A 14,635-nucleotide genomic window follows, 5' to 3' on the forward strand; every position below is an offset into this window, starting at 1 on the left:
GGTAGTCTTGTCTGCCTCCAGCCGGGCTGTGTGAAGGAGGCAGGTGCCTGCCCTGCCTGTACCCCTCACCTCCTGCAACCAAGGATGCTGTCTCTCTCCTCATTCATTTTAGATCATTAGTATTGCTTTTTTGTCTTTCTCTCTGGGAACTCATTCATTCACCTACCCATTCTAAAAATATTTATTTTGCATCTACAGTGTGCCAGGCACTGGGAAGACAGGGGTGAGCCAAGAGGTCGTCCCGACTTCCTGGAACTGACATTTCATTGGAGGGGAGCATAGTCGGACAAAACACAAGAGACTAAAAAATAACAGCCTGTTGTGAAGAGTGCTATTAAAGAAACAAAGGGTAGGTAGGGTAACAGGAGAGACCTAGTCTAGATGGAGTGGCTTTTCTGAAGAGGTGACTTTTTAGGCTGAGGCCTAAAGACTGAGAGGGAATCTGCCAAGTGAAGAATAGGGGAAAGAGCATTCCAGAAGAGAGACTAGCATGTGCAAAGGGCCTGAGGTCGGGCAGAGCTCGGTTTCCTTGTGGAATTAAAAGACACCAAGGTGTCTGGAGAGTAGAGAGTTGAAGGTGAGCTAAGAACAACTCAGGGTGGCATCGCAGGCCCTTTGGCCTGGAGAGCAGAGGAGCTTAGCGGGCTCTGCTGAGGCAGGGAGGTTTAATGGGGGCAGGGGATGCGGTACACTGAGAATGTTGCTTTAGGTGCTTTTGGTACCTTTGTTACATTTATTGGGAGCCTAGTGCTTGCCAGGTCTTGCGCTGAGTGCTGGGGCAGGTGAAATTTAGTTTGGAGCGTCTCCTGGAAGCAAAGAGGACCCCACGTGGGTCTTTAATTTGGGGTGACGTGGTGAGATGGGAAACGGGGCAGCCACAGGGGTAGTGGCTTCAGTGAGTTCTCTGCAAAACGGCTTCCCAGAAACCAGCCCTCCACTTTCCACCTGCAGCCTGGGGCTCAGGCTCGTTTGGTCTCTCGCTGCAGGCGTGTCCAGTGCCCCCCTCACAGTAGGTGCATGCCGCACCCAGACTCTGTGGGGTGTGAGCTGAGGAGGCCTGGTCCTTGGGAGGAGGAGGAGGTCTGCTCTAAGGCACAGAAAGCACAGAGGTTGCAGCCCGTGTTGCAGATGTAAAGGGGAAAGAGCACTTGTTGCCCACCCTCTTTGCAGGCGGAGAAACTGAGTCCTGGGGAGAAAGTAAAATTTCTTGACTAGCTGATAATTGTACTTTCCATGTAATGTTTGAAAAGTACTCAAAGAGATAGGTGCCTGGACTTGCACAGCTCAAATATCTACCGCTAGTGCCGTGAAGGCGCTCGGGTGTTCCTGAGAGCATCCAGCAGCGGTGTCCTGGAGAACCCTCGGCTTGTGTATCCCAGCTCCTTTATTCCTGAGGACAAATGGAGTCACCTCTGGCCACAGAGTCTCTGCACCCTCATGTTTTTGGAGGGGTTCTTCCTGTTCTTAGGTTCTTTGCTTTCCTTGCAGGTTTACATAAAGTGTTTATAGCTGTTACCCATACTAGCCTCTGCTTACCACCATGGAAAACACGGGCAGGACTTATTTTGCTTTAGGATTCGGGCTTTAAATGGAAGACACTAGTGTGTGCTGGGAAGGCCGTGGCCTCCAGAGTCATGTTGTGCGGGTTCTAGCTGTTTGATTTTGGAGAATTGACTTAACGTCCCTGAGCCTCGGGTCCAGCAGGGGAGAGGGGAGAGAGTCAGATGGCGATTCCTGCAGTGGTGACTACAGCTTGCTTGCCAGGTGCTTGTCATTAAGCACCTTCCACCCATAGCTCAGTGATGCTCCACCTGGAATGCATCACAATCACTGGAGGGTTTGTGCAAGCAGGTTGCTGGGTCCCACCTCCAGAGGATCCCATCCAGGAGGACTAAGGTGGACATGAGAATCTGCATTTCTAACCAGTTCCAGGCTGCTGGTCCCAGGACCACACTTTGAGAATGACTGCGTGAGTTCATTTAATTCAGTCATCACGACAACCCCCTCAACTTGGTATTATTGTTATTGTGACTTTGCTGATGACGAAATTAAGGATTAGAGACTGAAATAACTTGCCCAGGGTCACACAGCCATTGGGTGGAGAAGCTGGGATTCACATCCAGGTCTGGGCTACGCAAAGCCATTGTTCTTAGACTCTGCAGGAAGGAGTGTGTGAGTCCCAGCAAGGTGCCTGCCTGTCAGGGATGAGGCCCTCAGTAAATGCTGGCTGCAGTCCCTTTACCCCTTTAGACACCAATGGGCCTTTATCCAAGATGATAGTTGACACCAAATGTTTTTCATTATTGTTTTGTGATACAGCAGAACCAAGTTATACTCAGAAAACTTGGATGAGAAAATGCAAACTTGGAAGGATGAGTAGCTGGAGAGATGTTCATTCACCAGACAGTCATAGGTCTCCAGGGCCAACAGGGACTGGGGAATCACCTGGTGTCCCTCACCTTCCCCAGCAAGGGGTTCCCAGTCCCGTGGGAGGGCTTCCGGGGCTGGGGAGCTTACTCCCTCCCCTGACACTGGGACAGGGAGAAATGGCTTCATTTTCAGAGGGCGGGGATTGGCCTGATGGAGCCAGCCCAGGTCAGCAGAGGGAAGTTACAGCCTCTGTCTTTCTGGGCCTCTTACCCAACTGGGGTAGGGGATCCCGTCCCCAGAGGATAAACTGTCTGCATCGTGAGCCCCTCAAGCCTGTGCAGACAGCATGGGCATGAACACGGAAGACTGAGTCCAGGGAAGCAGTGGGGATCTTAAAGCTGGACTTTATAGGAGGGGAGGGATTCCTGGCAGGGGAACTGGCAGGAGCGAAGGTTCAGGGCGTGGGAATGCACATGGCACCCTCAAGGCTCATCATCTCGTTCTTCCAACACATCCCCTCCTCTCTCCCCAGTGATGTTTCCCCTATGGAAGCTTTTTTCTACTCTGGTCAGACAGTGGGCAGCCTTGAATACCAAGCTGAGGCATTTGGGTTGTCTCTGTTGAGATAAGGGAGCCGGGGGCTACAAGGTTCTAGAAGGAGGGAGACCCCACCGCCCAGCCCATCTCAGCCTGAGCTTCAGCTGCCCTGGGGCCGTGTTGCCTTTCTTTTTGAATTCTCAGCTAAAACATTTCTGCAGACTTTCCATGGGAATCCTCTGGAAGCTGAGTTATCATGGAGACTTCAGCCAGGCAGTCCCTTCTTTGCCCCCACCTTCCTTTTTTTTTTTTTTTTTTTTTTGCTGGCAGAGCCGTTGTCCTGTTCCAGCTCCCCCAGCCTGGAGCAGGCGCTGCTTAAGCTGGTACCTTCATCTCGGTGAGCTCAACCCTAAAGTCCCTGGGTCTTAGCTGGATTAAGGGCCTAGGTTGTTGCTGAGGAGGAAGGAGGTACCTCCATAATTGCTGTTTAAATCTACCTAACAATAGCCACATGTGAAGCCAGATTTGAGGGTTATTATATATGAGCACCATTCTTCCCCCAAGCATGTCTGTGTTTGCATAGCTGGGCAGCACGGGGAAGGGGGAGGGAGAAGGTTGCAGGGTCGAAAGGGGACTTCAGAGGCCCCGATGCTGAGAGAGAAAGGCCCTTGGTTCAGCCAGGAAGACTGGTGGCCAGAGTCGCCCAGCCCCGACCCGGGGAAGCTTCTTTCTGGGGCACTGGAACCCATCACCCACAGAGCTCCTCTGACTGTAAGCTCTGAAGTCCCGGCAGGAGCAGCTGCTTCAGCAAAGCTTGGTGGGGGCAGCGCAGAGGGACTCACCCCAGGGCACTGCTCCTTCCCTAGAGGGTCTTGTCCCTCTGCAGCAGCTGCCTGCTGTCTTGGGGTGACACAGAGGGAAGTGTGGGTGCTTTGGAAGGGCTGGCCCGTCTGCAGCCATTTGGGGACAGGTGGGCATGTGCGTCTCAGCTTTTCCCTAGTGCCCCTTGCCCACAATATAGGGTGATGGGAAAGAAAAGTGTGTTTTTCAGGTGTGCCATGCCGTTGGTTCCCGCTCTTTCCACTTGGGGGTGGAGGGCAAGCGGGGGGCTCAGTTTCCCTGCTCTGCGTTGTCAGGCCTGTGAGCGGACTGAGTCACATGGTCTCATTCGGATCAGCTGCTGTTTTGGGGACATGTGCTGTGCATGTGTGTATGTATCTTCATGACAGGGAACCGGCTCAGGGAAAGGCCTGGAGTGAGCATGGGGATGCGTATCGAGGGAGTGTGGTCCCCGGAAGGGTGCAGCTAGGTTCCTGTGCGACCCTCTGGTTTGGGTGCTGTGCTACCACCTGAGGCTATGGGGACTCTCAAGCAAAGGTCCAGCAGCGCCAGGTGGCTCTAGGGCCCCGGAGGCAGGACAGCAGGTGCTGGCCGAGGCAGAGGCCAGTGAACGCTGGTGCACTGGGAGGGCGACCGTTCTGACTGAGCCCCAGGGGCGGGGCAGACCTGGCTTCCCTTTGGAGTGTTCCTCTCCTGTCACTCATCAGACACGGTGGCTTGTCAACCACGGAGAAGAGAATTAAAATCCTGCAAAGACATGTCTTTCCAGGTGACGGATCCTTTGATTTATGCTTTAAATTATAGATTTCAGCAACTTTGTCAACTATGTTACTAAAGTTGAATTTCTAGAATGGAATCTAAAGCGTCATAAAGACAAAGCACAAACAGGGAAATACGTTTGTATCATATGATCGATATATGATCATATATCATACAGATATAACATACAAATTCTTACAAATCAGTAGAAACTTCTTTCTTATGAGGTTGGGGAAGTAGGAACCCTTGTATAATGCTGGTGCACATGGCCAGAGTGTTTCTGAAAGGCCCTTTGTCAAAATGTATTAAATACCTTTAAAATATGCACAGAGCTTTATCTTTTGTCTCTTTCTACATGGTTCTGTTTCTTACAGATTTTTCTCCCTGTTTTTTTTTTTTTTTTTTTCTGGTCAACAACAGCAAATTTTCCTTCTGTGGGTCCAGTAGTATATTTGTTATAACTTTTGTTATATTTATAATGCAGTTTGTATTGAAATGCTGTTACAGATCGTTTCTATCCTGTCCGTAGTCCATGTTAGTAATGTTTCTAAGAGCGCTTTAATAAAAGCGGGGATGGGGTTGAGGAGAAGGGAGAAGTATGGGCTTCGGTGATGGTCAAGGGTGCCAATCCCAGCAGTGTATCTTATTTCCTGTGTGGTTTCAGTTGGGTTACCTAACCTCTCTGAGCCTCAGTGTCTGCCTATTTCACATGGGGTCCTGCTCACCAAGGGGGCACTGTTGTGAGGATCAAATGAAGGAATAAGTGTAAAGCCCCTGGGCACCGCTTCTGCACGTGGGGAATGCTTGATGAATGGAGTGATCGTTACCAGGTGGACAGGGTTCATGTGACTAGCAATCACATGGTCCCAGGGAGCTTCGGTGGTTCCTCAGGTCCAGTCCCCTGCGTCTTGGCAGGACTGTATTCCAGGCATCCTCAAGAGACTGCAATCCACCCCCATCTCAGAGAGCTCAGGGAAAGGAGAGCCCAGACTCCTGCTTACTAATGCATTCCAGGGTCGCGCCCTAAGAGCCAGGAAGTCCTCCTGAGTGTCTACACTTAATCCCCACGGCCAGATTTGAAGCTTCTTTTTTTCTTGCTGTTCTCTTAGGGAAAAAAGACTGAAATTTTGCTTATGTAAGGTGTCTGACTTCCGTGGCAAGCAGCTCTATCTTGCGATCTCCGTATGAAATCCCCTTGTAGGAAGGTTCAGGAGGAGGAAGTGGGAGGGGCCGTGGAGAGAGAGCTGTAATATCCTGGGGCTTGTCCCTGAGCAGCCCTTGGAAAGGAACCACATTGCTGTACATGCGCATATCCTCCCTTGGGACTCGTGTATTCTCCCGCATGCACCGTATTTCCACATGGCTGTCTCAGAGGAATATAAGACTCACTCTGGGGCTTCCCTGGTGGCGCAGTGGTTGAGAGTCCGCCTGCCGATGCGGGGGACACGGGTTCGTGCCCTGGTCCGGGAAGATCCCACGTGCCGCGGAGCGGCTGGGCCCGTGAGCCATGGCCGCTGAGCCTGCGCGTCCGGAGCCTGTGCTCCGCAACGGGAGAGGCCACAACAGTGAGAGGCCCGTGTACCGCAATAAAAAAAAAAAAAAAAAAAAAAAGACTCACTCTGACCCTTCTACCGCAGCACACCCACTCCTCCAGGCTCCCTCATCTCAGGGGATGTGTCTGTTCATCCACTCACACAGCTGGACACCTAGGAGGCACCCCTGACAGGTCCTCTCTCTAACCCCCCGGGGGGATCCAGCCCTACGTCTTGTTAGTTTTATGTCCTGTATCTCTTGAATCCCTCTTTTTCTGTCCACCCTCGCTGCCGCCACTCTAGTCCATCTGCCTTTGTCTCTCACCTGGACAGCTGCAGCTGCACCCTAGCTGCCCTCCCACTCTTGCCTGGCCCTCCTGAGTCCTTTCTCCACTCAGCACCCAGAGCCATCTCTGCAAAACACCCTTGCACCCACCTGCTTAAGCCCTCCAATGGTGTCCCATTGTCCTTTGTATAAAGACAAAATTCCTTTGGGTGCCCTATGAGCCCTTGTCTGTGGTCGTGCTGCCCCTTGCTCTCTGCCCCTCATCTACTTTGGCCACCTCTCCCAGTTCCTCAAACATACCATGTTCCCTCCTACCCCAGGGCCCTGACACATGTTCTTGCCTCTTCCCGGACCACTTTCTGCCCTACCCATGTTTGCCTGGTTAACTGTCACTTATCCCTTAGATGTCGACTTAACAGTTACTTCCGGAAAAGCCTTCCCTGACCCTCAGGCCAGCTCAGGTGCCTTTATTAAAAGCTCTCCTAGACCAGAGTTCCTTTCCTATAGAGTCCCTAGCTGAGTTTACAGTTAGGGATTCACGAGCATGGCTACTTGGCGTCTGTCTTGACGTGCCACCACATTATAAGCTCCAGGAGCACAGGATTCTTGGTTCAGTTCCCTGTTTCACCCTGTGCCTAGCATCATGCCTGGCTCTCGGTAGGGACTCCATCCACCCCGTGGCATGAGTGTTTATCTCTGAAGTTCAACAAGGACCAGAGCTTTCCCAGCCTGCCATTTCGGGATTGTCTTAGAGCCCAGGCCTACTTTCCCTGGCATCCTTTCCGTGGTCGTGCTCCCTTTACCACCCAGATCATTTTTGTGGACAGGTTTGTTGTTTAGACCGGACAGGAGTTGTTCATCAGGTGCTTTGCACAGGATGGTTGTCAAGTCCTGACCTATGAGGACCTTTGTGCTTCTGAATGGCGGGTGTACTCAGAGTCTTTGTGGATGGGATTATACCCAAATGCTAGTAGAAGGGCTCTCGCTGTTTACAAGAACCCTGGGGTGGAAAAAAAACAATCCTTCGGTAAAGCAAATAATTACCAGCTAATTGGTCCCTTTCGTAGCTGCAGTTTGCTGTATGTACTGAGAGCTTTTATTAGCTACCTACTAGAGAAATGAGTGGCGTTAGCTGGCTAAAAGGTCTTTGTGGGAGTAGGGTCCAAGGACCCTGATGGTAATGGTGTCTTCTCAGTTAACTGGCTCTACCTCCAAGTCTCAGAAGTGATGTCAAAGGTATTCAGTGGTTCCCACAAATAAATTGTTACTGTGTACAAACTCCCCAGCGAGTTGAAGAGCTAATTCTCTTTCTGTATCCGCCCCAGTCTCCCATCTCAGATGCATAACACCCTCTGGCAGCTCCAGTGTCTCAGTATTGGCGGGTAAAAAATGCCAACCTGAAAGCAGGTGGTCTGGCGGGCAGGTTGGCCTGGGTCTTGTCCTGGCTTGTCACTGGCTGTCTGTGTAAGCTGCAGCGTCCCTTCATCTGTTTGACCTCAGTCTCCGCCTGCCTGATGCGTTACTTACGTGTGTTGCGTTCACCCTAAGAAAACGGGTTAGAGGTGCTTTGAAGAGTCTACTTTGTTCAAATCCAGGGAGCTCTGAGGATTGAAATAGACCAGTTGGCAGATTCTAGTTTTCCAGTGTGAAGATCTTTTAATGCTTGATCTTCTATTCTCATGCGTGACCTTCTTGTATGAGTTCATCTACTTCCCCGTGCCTCAGTTTCCCCATCTGTGAAACAAGATGGGTTGATTCTGGGTTGGCAGATAAGAGAACTAAATGCTGTCCCCCTCTGTCCTCCCACAGTTAAGGCAGACATCACTAACGAAGTCCGAGAACGCAGTCCTTCTGAGCAGAGCGCCACAGCCAGCCAGCCAGGGCTACTGTATCCAGGCTGGCATCGCCAGCGAAGCTGTTTGCCAGTCGTGGAGAGCAAATCCTTGCAAATCAACCGTGAGGTGCCTGAGGGAGAATCAAGGCCCAGGGAGGTTGACTTGCCGAAGACTTGGGGGGTAAGTGCATCTGTGAACTTACAGCCAGCTTTGGGATGGTGTTTTGGGTGGGTTCTTATGTTTGGAACATACTGAACAGGTCCGACTCAGGGCCAAGATGGGCCCTTCGTGTGTTTCAAAGGCATCACTTTTTTCTTCTGCCCGCCTCGCAGGAGGCCCTTGACTTTTGTCATCTCCCAGAGGTCTCTGTGTGAGTTCCTTTGTCTGGCTGCCTCCCTTCTCGGGTCACCATGGCAGAGACCCCAACAGAGATTCTGCTTGTCCCTGTGGAAGCAGATCCATGGCCATGTCCCTCCCTGAGGCCTGGGGCTGAGCACGCTGCTTGGAACACGTATTTGGGGCCAGGAGCCCCAGGAGGTGCCATCCTTTCTTTAGAAGCAAGCTCGTTTCCCATCTCAGAGGTGCCCCAGGCAGAGGAGTGAGGACAGAGAGTTATTCTGTGGGGAGGGGAGGGGCCTGGGGAGTCTGTGCTGCATCAGGAAGCTTAGGTGAGTGGCTCAGAGCTCTCCCGCCCTCTCTCCCCGCTCCTTCCAGTGTTGGGTCCTGTGCAGGCACGTGGCCAGGGAAGGAAGGGCGGGCGTGCCAAATGGGGCCTGAGCTGAATTCAGGTGTGGGGTGGTGAGTGGGCAGTGCGATGTTTGGCATGGGCTCCCGAGGGCAGCAGGCCCGGTTGAGACACCAGCTCTATATCGTGGGTGGAGTGGGGACTGGACTTAGGGGCAGAGGCCTGCTTGCTCGGGGCCAGAACAGGGCGGGTGGAGGTACCACGGGAGATGCGAAGGTCCTCTCTGGTCTCTGGACCTCTCTCATGCCCTTCTCTAATTTTATTCTTTCCATTTTGCTTAAGAAATTGATGTAATGAAGACGTTATGTGGCGCAGCAGGCCAGACCCCAAGTGTGACCTCCAAACCCCAGATCCAGATAACCCTCCCCCACTGCTCAGGCATGTCCCAACGGCCAGGTACCCCTGCTTGTGAATTCTGGGCGTCTCACACAGGCATTTTCCTCCGACCTGGTTATGCCGTTTAACAAATTCATTTGGGGGCGAGCTCGGAGATGAGGTTCAGAGGAGAGAAAGAATTGTCGTTTCTTCTTAACCGTCCCCGGGATGCCTCGAGCAGGCTTGGAGGATTCTCACTAATCTAATCCCTGTCAGAAAAGGAACGATAAAACAATTCAGGCTTTAGAAGTCAAATCCCCTTCCTGCACTCACACTACGGTCTATCTCTCTCCTGTGCCATTTTCCCTCCTCTGTGATGAAGCCGAGGTTCAGCTTCTCTGTAAGGGTTTCAGTGGATAAGGATTTCATATTTCACTCTTCCATTTTTCATATTTAAATTTGCTTTACTCTCCGGTTTGACTTTCCACTGACCCTTGAAGAATTGGCATATTTTAAGGAGGGGGAAGAGATCTCATTATAGGAAATGAGAAAAATGGGGCAGAGTTTTAAAACTTTTAATGACTAAAACACAGTGTTCCAAGTCGGTATTGCAGTGGGGTTGAAGTCACCGTTTGGTTACAAGTCTTTAGGTCTAAACGGGGTTGATGACATCTGTTTAATTTTAGATGTCTGGAATACATTCTGAAAATAATGAAATCCAAATGTATGACCAAATTAGAGAACAATTTTATCTGTGACAAAGAAGTTTTTAAAACAAGAGCAAACATCTCGACCAAACAAAACTTTAAAAGACCTATCAAACCTTTGGTCATCTTGCCTCGACTTTTCCCAGTGGGTCTCCACGGTTGAGAGAAACTTGTGTGTGAACCAGACGTTATTATGTAATTTTATACCCATTTTCCTGTCCTTTCTCTGGGCGTGCGCTCTGCTCTGTGCTGTCAGCCATGGAGAGACCATATTTAGGGAAGAGAGGACGCTTTACAGCAAAGCTTCATTGACGAAGCAAAGGGTACTTGTCGCAAATACTTGGGGGGCCACTTGTCAGCTGTTATGTAATAAGTTCAATAGCTTGGGCAGGGCCCCAGGGAAAAACTACAAAGTGCAAAGGCCTTGCTGATGCGGCAGGGGGCTACCCCGGGCATCGGGAGAGAGGAGTACTTCTGACTCTCACATGCCTGGTGTGACCGGGGCAAGTCCCCGACCCTTTCTGGGCCTGGCTTTCTCCATTTGTACGAGGAGCTCAGGGATTCTGGGAGGCTTGTCGGGGTTGACCTCTCTCCAGGAAGGTTGTATTGTGGTGAGGGTCCCCTACGACTGGGATGTGCACTGAACAATTCCTCCCACCCTCCCTAAAAGCCCAGCATCTAGTATGATGTGGAGATTCTGTGTGGGTCTCTTTGTTGTCCTCATCCCCGGGAGTCCTATGAGGGTGCTGTTGGCTGACCAACATTCTATGGAGTCCACTCCATGCTACCAGGGGATCCAACGTCTGGCCATCTCCTCCACCCTTGGCGAGGCTTTCAGTTAAAGACAAGAAGTAAATTATGGTCAGAGTTTTGCCTGATATCTTAAAACATTTGGTTGCTTGGCAAGGTAATTCTGCCCTTCCTGGGTGTTTGCACCTTCCAAATATTTGTAGACTCTTACCTCCATGCCTTGTCCCACCCCTCCAATGTCAGCTCAGGTCTCTCCCTGAGAACCAGCCCCTTCTCTGTTGAGTTCCCCCCACTCCCCTTGCCCAAGGCCGCCTGGCCAGGTCAGCTTCCTGAACCATGGCCCCATGTACCACTGTCTGTGCATTTCCCACATGGGTTAGGCTTGTCTGCTGGACATCTCAGAGATGGAAGAAGGCTTCCCAAGGGCTTGCCCTTGACCAGTGACCACAGGCATACCTGGAAATGGGGGTTATCTGCCTGTGCTGCCCAGGCTCAAGTGCCTGGCGTAAAGCTTGGGCTTGGTGACGCTTCCGAGCTAGACTGGCCTCTGCAGAAATGAACAGGTTGCGGTGCTGGCTGCTACGGATAGATGACAGATGGGTGGATAATGCTGAGGTGAGCCCAGGCCCGCCCAGAGCTCTGGGGTCTGTACATTTTGTCCATCGGCCACTTCCTTGCACTATCTGGCCCATTCTCAGGACTTTGTTTTACGGCTGATGCCCCAACTAGTTGGGAGGCGTCATTAGCTGTGCTCTTGGCGGTGGTGGAGGATGACCTGATGGTGGTGATATTTGGCAGGTATATTTGGGTACATTGGTGGGGATTCCAGAGGCTCCATTGTCTAGGAACGTGGACTCTGTTACCTCAAAGACAATGGGCTGAGGTCAACAAGATGAGGGGTGTAGGAGCGGGGGACAGAGTGACACCTCCAACAGCAGGTAGTTGGTGAGGAGCTGTGGGTCTCTAGGGACCTGGAGTGGGGGTTTGGTTTAGGCGTGAGAGGTGGTGGGTGGAGAGCACAGAGCACTGGCATGGGAGGCGACACGGCCCCCGCCTCTGATGCTCCATGTGACCTTGGGCCAGCCAGAAACCCTGCTGGGCCTCGGTTCAAAATCTGTGAGATGTGAAGGCTGGTACCAACCTGATAGGCTTATGGTGAAGCCCACATCATAAAATGGAATCGAAAACAATTGTAAAGATGGCATTTTGTGGAGTCTAGACAAGAATGAGGAATTTGAATTTTTGTTGGTACTAATAGAGATAAAAAAAGAGCATTGATGATAATAAGTCTATCTCTAATTTTTTTTTTTTAAGCCGCTCAGGACAGAGGGGTTGAAAGAACAAGGAAACAGGAGTCAGACTATTGGATTTCCAGGTTTCTTGTCCCTCACTCTCTGTGTGGCCCCGGGGCCGAGTTCTACATGTCTTTGGGTATTAATGTCCCTATGTGCATGGAGGGGCCTGTAGTCCTCACTCTCTTTTCCTCCCTGGGCTGCTTAGAGGCTGGGATGTGGGCAGGGTGCTGGCGATGTGAGCAAGTGCTTTTGCGGCCTAGAGACACCATGGGTTGGGCTGGTATTGATGGCGTAGGTTGCTGGGAAGGGCATTCAGGCCAGGACGTCTTGGTGCAACTCCGAGGACCAACGCATACCCTATGGGTTAGCCTGAGCTGGACGTTTCCCTGTGGCCCAGGTAACGAGGCTGCAGAGCTCGGTCCCTACATTTTTGTCTGGCAGTGAGGGGCTGAGTGGACCATAAGTTTGTCAGTGTGGCCATCATTAGAACTCAGACTTTGCAGGTATTAAGTGTGGCTTAACGTTTTAACTATGGCACAATAAATTTGCAGCATCAGGGCTGTGTCTAGCTACTTGGTAGACTGAAGGCATAAAGAGGCATAGTCACATTCAGCCAGATACATATCAGAAGGGAATCCTGGGCACCAGGCTTGGTGCTGGGGTTTTACAACTTTTTAAGTTTTTAATAGCTTTTGTTTTAATAGAGCAGTTTTAGGTTCACAGCAAAATTGAGGGGGAGGTAAAGAGAGTTTCCATTTACTCCCCCGACCAGAGTAGCACATTTGTTATCACTGATTCACCTGCGTTGACACATCATGATCACCCAGAGTCTGTAGTTTATGTTGGGGTCCACTCTTATTGCTGTACATTGTATGGGTTTGGATAAATGTTTAATGATATGTATCTACCATGATAGTATCAGACAGAGTCGTTTCACTGCCTTAAAGATCCTCTGTGCTCCACCTGTTCATCCCTCCCTTCCCCCACCCCCTGGCAACCACTGATCTTTTCACTGTCTTCAGAGAGGTGAAGAGACCTGCTCAGGTCCCTTGGCCATAAGTGGGGAGCCAGGATTTGAGCCCTGGCTGTCTTCCTGCAGAGCTGGTGCTCCAGAGCACAGGGCTGCCTCCTCGGCATTTTGTCCTCAGGCCAGGGCAGGCATGGCCCAGGGCAGTGGGGAGGTGGGAGTGGTGGCTGAGGCTCGGGTGTGGGGGGGTGGGGTAAAGACAGCCACTGTGATTCCCACTCCCCTTCACCCCCACCCCTAAGCTCTGACATAATCAGAACACTGATCTTCAACATGTGGACAGTGGGCCTTGTGAGAAAGGCCAGGGTGTTGGGGGAGGTTGGGTGGGTGATAGGAGGAGGGCTGAAGAGATGGGAGGACACAGTCACTCACATCATGGTGACTGAGCATCAAGGCTGGGCCAGGTTCTGTGCTGGATGCTGGGGGCACAGCAGAATGCATGACAGATGAGGTCCCTGCCTCCTGGGGCTCCCACTCTGGTGAGAGACACAGGTAGCACACATATATTCATGAACAAGGAAATTGTCGGGGGTGACAAGTATACCATAAAGCATTAAAAATGGGTGATGTGAGGGACAACTCTTTTAAACTGGGTGGTCAGGGATGGCTTCCCCACGGAGGTGACGGTTTGGCTGAGATCTGCATGACAAGGGATCAGCTGCGAGAATATCAGGGGAAAGCATTACAGGCAGATGAAACCGCAAGTGCAAAGGCCCTGGGGTTGAACAAGACTAGTGTGTTGAAGATGCAGAATGGACAATACAGCTGGATGTAGGAATCCAGAAGGGAGTGCTAAAGGATGATATGGGTGAGATAGAGTTCAGATCCTATGCGGCTGTATGGGGCAATGTCTAGGAGTTTGGATATGATTCCAACTACAGTGGGAAGCTGGAGTGGTGGTGGTGGTGATGACTTGATTGGATTTGTGTTTTAAAAAGATCCCTTTGACCACTGAATGGACAGTGGATTGTAGGGAGCAGAGGTGAAGACGGGAGGTCAGTTAGGCTAGTGCAGGAGTCCAGGTGCAAAATGGTGACGGCGTAGGCTGGCGGGGCACGGTGAGGATGGAGAGACATGGGTGGCTCCAGGTATGTGCTGGGGGTATAGTCAAGAGGATTTTCTGATGGACTGGCACGCCGTCCACAGAGCTGCTCAAGCCAAGAGTTACACCTAACTTCCCTCTTCGCCTCAGCCCCACGGCCGTTTGCTGAGGTGGGGGAGGAGCAGAGGAAGAACAGGTTTGGGGGAGTGGGAATCAGGAGTGCGGTTTGCGACCTGTTAAGTTTGAGAGGCCTCTTAGACTTGTAAGTGATGACATCGAGTTTGCTGTCAGGCGTGTGGCGCTGAGGGGAGGGGCGGGGCTGGACATAGACATTTTTGCATCATGGGTGTAGAATTTAGCGCCACAGGACTGGATGAGCTGGTGGGTGGAAAGATAGAAGAGAAGAGGGCTCAGAGACTAGGGACAGGGCAGTCGTAGATGTGGGAGGCACCAGCCAGGGCGATGGGGAAGGTACAGCCAGACGGGTGGGAGGGAAAGGCTGCTGAGGGTGGCCTTTGACCACCCGAGCTGTTGGTGACCTGGTGAGAGCCAGTCCACTGGGGAGCTGTGGGAGGAGACAGCTCTATCCAATTCC

This window comes from Monodon monoceros, unplaced genomic scaffold (genome assembly GCF_005190385.1).
Source record: "Monodon monoceros isolate NGI ecotype Baffin Bay Population unplaced genomic scaffold, NGI_Narwhal_1 Super_Scaffold_12, whole genome shotgun sequence".
Lineage (NCBI taxonomy): Eukaryota > Metazoa > Chordata > Mammalia > Artiodactyla > Monodontidae > Monodon > Monodon monoceros.